We start from the raw sequence: 4,853 nt of genomic DNA, 5'->3' as shown, positions 1-4,853 counted from the left end.
ATTAATTACAACTACAAATGAATAGTATATTTATACCAGTAGAATCTAACAGCAACTCAAATAAACCTATTCAAAAAATAAAGTTGTCCAGATGCTTTGTAACATCAAAGAAAGTCTAAATAGCACAATGAGAAAATGAGTTACTAAGCCATTGAATTAATAACATGCTAGTGGTTAACATGTGAAAATATGCAAGAAAAACATCTCTATTCTTGGTGAAAATGAGTCAGAACCAATCTTCATTTCACTAAACATGACTGTTAGATATATTAACAAGGCCAATTGACATACGTACAAAGCTTCACTACAATATTGATGCATCTCCAGCATCTGCCAATCAAGGAAATGAAACTCCTTCAAGATTTTAATACTCACTTACAAGAGAATACAACCCTGAAAAGAATGATAGAGGCACACTGCAAACCTTTTCTAGGAACGATGACAACAGGTGCTGCTTTGCAGTGGTGGAAGCAGTACTCTCCAACACTTCCCTGTAGCACACTGAACAAAAAAGAAACACACTCTTGCATCAGAAATTTAGAACAGTATTGGATAACTGCAGAGGGAATGGAGAGGCAAACCTCTGAATTAAGCTTCTGCCTCTTGATCCCAGAACTACAGCCACAGGTTTGATCCTCTCTACTTCCTTGCAAATTACTTTCCTTGCATCACTTTCCACAATCCGAGCCACTGTCTTCACCTGCATATAACATAACAAGGATTATTAACTAGGTACTATTGGATCGGAATGTCCACGGTAGATTTGAAGTTCATGCCTAGCAAAATCTAGGTGTAACATAGACAAAGTATTAGAACAAAAAACATGAGAAGAATGATCAAATTCATTCATTAAGTGTTTATACATACTCATTAATTTGTTGAATTCTGTTTTCTCATCCTCATTTTGGTCTTGATGTCAAGCTTTTGTCAATTTGCAGGAATGACAAACCCTCTATGACTCAAGAATAGCATAGTACCTGCTTCTTATCGAGTTTCCCTAAATTTACCCCTTTTTTCTTGTTAATTCAATTTAATTTACTTTAATTGGACCGAGAATTAATCCCATTGGTTCAATATTGAGAACTTCTTTCTATAAGTTATGTGTGGATTAGCATCTGCTACACACTGTAATTAACTATTTTACTCTGAAGAAAGTAACCCCAAGAAGCAACTATTTTGGCAGAACAACACATTATGGAGTAGAGTTGATATGAGGAAACAGCAGCTACAGGACTCTGAGCACAATGATATAATCTAGAATGTAACACTTCTCAGACTTATCTCACAAACTGTGGATGGCTTCAGTTCCAATGATATAATCTAGAAAAAATATAACAATCTTAATCTAATGTAACTAATAATATTAGAAATAAATACATTAAAATTGTCATTAAAAACCAGAGTAGCACAACTGAAAAAATGTCAATGTAATTTACCCTTTATTAATTTTTCTAAGAAGGATTTTACATTCTTTTCAAGTTTCAACTTATGGTCTCTAATTGTGCTTCCAAAATTTATTAGGGAAGAGATGCCTCTATAAATCAAGAATTCAAGATACATCTGTGATGTGCCTTACCTTGAACTGTCTCTTGGTGCCATAACTATTACAACGGCTTCTAGAAGCATAATCTGAAGAGAGAACATACATTTACATAAGCAATGAAAGAAAGTATAAAGGAATCACCTAATAAATAATAACTTAGTTCCGTAGAGTAACAAAGGAGTGCAGAAATTTATGCCAAATTATATGGCAAGTCCATAAAAGATTTCAGGAGCATAGAAGCTTGTATGTTCTATATGAAGTATACTCTAAACTTTATGTTCAGTAGATAAAGGTCTATAAATGAATCTATCATGACAGTTATGAGTACAAGAATTTGACATAAAAGTAGAAAACACCATCATTAAAAACAACTTTATGAGTACTAAATAAGGTGCATCCAACTCTTAATAAGCTTTGAAAAGATTTGGCATATAATAGCAAGATACATACCAAGTCTAAGTACACTACTACAAGCAAAATAACCACCAAGGTTTTTTCCAGTATTAGCCAACAATTTTACAATCCCATCCAACAATAAAAGAAAGACATAAAGAACATATTTCAGAATAACCAGCTAGAGAGAGAGAAGAAGAAGAAGAAAGAAAGAACAGAGGATGACCTGTAATATAGCATTAGGTCCTTGAGTCCACCAACTAGCACAGGCATCAAATAGCAGAGCTACAACTTCTGTGCTCTGAGCCTTTAAAAAAACCAACAAACTAGAATCATGTAGTAACAAGTTATCACTTATCACCATATAATGACACCTGTAGTAATTGTATCGAATTCATGACTCTAATTCTAAAATAAAAACTAAGTGCAACAAGTTCAAGATAGTTCGGTCTCTTAAGATATTCCACGTAGTATTGCAAAATAAAAATTTATAGATTTAAGAAGCATTATTAAAAATAACTAAATAGATAAATATAGTAATAACAAAAGATAAAAGACAAATGGCAATTAATAAAAAAAGTTTTGAGGATGAAACCAAATATTCCACTCGAAACAAACCTTTTGGAACAGGGGGTAGCACTAGAACAGGAAGCCTGCATGAAGAAGTGAACAACAGTATATAAATAGAGATCATACTGAAAAAACAGAAGAAAAATTGAGATAAAAATAAGGAACATAGCTTGTCCTTCAAGAGTATGAAGATTTCTCTTTATGTAATGCAACAAGCAGAAAGCAAATATAGCAACTAGTATGATCAAGCTTACTTGTTCCGCATATAAGACATTATTCGACCCTCATTTAGAAGGCCGTGATCTTCCAAAACAACAGCAACAACATCATAACCTCGAAGAGTCAAGCTCTCATAAGCAGAAATTGTTCCAGAAATTGCAAATAGCGGACCTAGAAAAATGTGCAAGCTTTTTGCATTAACATATAAATTGAGACATATATTCATTTGAAATTGAAATTGTAACTAAAGTACCAAAATTCTGGAGCACCAAATTCACTTATATAAGTCACATTAAAGTGATCCAGAAGCACCGGGACTCGCAACTCCACCTGCAGTTTCCACCACACACATAGAAGTTATTGAAGACTCTGTGGAGAATTGTTGCTTCTCTCTGTAACCCTTTAGATTCTTTTCCTGAAAATTACAATATTAAGTTTGTTAATTAATCCTGCTAAAATTCTTTCATGTTAAACTACTATTCTAATATTATCTTACCTTTGCTTTCTGCATTGTGTTTTTAGCATTAAGCACTTTGATTCCATTACTACTTTCACCTGAGAAAGAAAGGAAATTTCAGTTATAGTACTAAGAACTTCTTAGAAATTATCTTCAACTCACTTTTTATTCCTTTCAGATCACTTCTATAATATCTATGGACATGTTTTCATGTTAAAGCTACAAAGAAAGCATAAACAATTACAGGTTAGTTGTAATGTTCATACCCTTCAAATTATTAAAAAATACTTAAATATTATAATTATCAATAAAAATTGTGAATATTTAACTTTGTTCTGATGTGAACATTTCTTGAATATGTATTCTAACCTGATTTCTGTAAATTTATAGATGTAAAAACAAAAAGAAAAGAAAGTGCTCAGCTCCAAAATTTAACTCCAGTTACCAGCTTCTGTCAAATCTGATTTGGAGAGTAAGGAACCAAAATAGAAGATACATAGATAAAATAGTTCAGTAAATTAGTCAGAGAACTTCAACCACAGGAATCACTCTACACAAAAACAAATGAAAACTGAAGAAGAAAAGAAAACAAACTAAAACAGTGGCTTGATTCAAAAGCTTTCAACGCGGCAACTACAGCGGCAAGAAATCCAAGTGCAAAAGTACTCACTTTCTCAACCTCATACTCAAACGCAACAGCTTCTGAATGAGGTCTTCTTCCGTGACGAGAGGAGCTTGGAGGTGCTGATTGTTGAACTAAAGCCGGAATAGCTCCTCATTCGATAATCGCGTTCACCACTTCCTCTGCAAGACACAACCATTGAAGGACTTACACCTAGAGACATGCACGACCGAATTTTTCAAAAATTGAAACAAAGGGAGCAACACACTAGGAGATCGAGGAAGAGGAACGGAGGATTTACCATTTTTGGCAAGATCGGCGAGCGTGTGAGTGGCGCGCTTGGCGGCGGCTCGATCTGACTCCTTCCATGAGAAAGTGGAGTTGAGGATGGAAACCTGCTCCTGGACCTTGGGAAGGATGGCGTCGCGGGCGTCGCCGGTTACTCTCCCTTTCATCTCAGACGCTACGGTGAGCTTGATGCCTGATGGTGACAATGGCGAAGAGATTAGTACCGCGGCGGCTAGTAGATCTAGGGTTCATTCTCAATCTTCTCCCCTTTCGATTTTTTTGGACAAGTTTTTTGTTGGAGTTAACTTTGCATTGTTTGGGTTTAATCAGAGTAGGTTAGGGATTGGTTATTGGTTTAGAAAATTGGGCTTAAAAAGTTTAAACTAGCTTTAATCAATGGGGATTTTATATTTTGCCATACATAAAATATGTTATGGAGGTTTTATAAAACTTCCACAAAAAAACTCCCATAAACAAGTAGAAATCTTGTAGTGGTTTATAAAGCTATGTTACTCTAAATTTTATATTTTATAAATATTTTATTTAAATATAATTTTTTTAACATGAAAATGTATTATTTTTAATAATATCATAATTTTATATTTTTTAATTATTTTAAATGAGTATTTTATCAAATACTAATTAAAGTTATTCTTCCATTTGCTTTTACTAATATATTTTCTAACTATTATATAAAATTAAAATCGTATTAATGAATTTAATATTAAAGTTAATTTGGCTTTTTATTATTTAGAGTGTTT

At 33.3% G+C, this 4,853-nt stretch overlaps 1 long non-coding RNA gene across 2 annotated transcripts; it reads right to left on the bottom strand.

The window, feature by feature from the left end:
• On the bottom strand, positions 1–4,467 carry LOC130950820 (uncharacterized). 2 transcript variants are annotated; one of them, XR_009073747.1, is made up of 10 exons: positions 4,106–4,467; positions 3,853–4,017; positions 3,222–3,280; positions 3,056–3,140; positions 2,761–2,896; positions 2,163–2,589; positions 1,577–1,629; positions 582–700; positions 425–501; positions 1–330 (listed from the first exon to the last, which is right to left on the bottom strand). It is a non-coding gene; the product is annotated as an uncharacterized LOC130950820 (long non-coding RNA). The 2 variants fall into 2 exon arrangements; XR_009073746.1 differs by having other exon boundaries at positions 3–330; positions 3,853–3,986; positions 4,106–4,465.
• Positions 4,468–4,853: the final 386 nt, after the last annotated feature.

Source organism: Arachis stenosperma, chromosome 9 (genome assembly GCF_014773155.1).
Source record: "Arachis stenosperma cultivar V10309 chromosome 9, arast.V10309.gnm1.PFL2, whole genome shotgun sequence".
Lineage (NCBI taxonomy): Eukaryota > Viridiplantae > Streptophyta > Magnoliopsida > Fabales > Fabaceae > Arachis > Arachis stenosperma.
Note: the sequence above shows the minus strand (reverse complement) of the source record. Positions and strands in the feature narration are given on the sequence as shown.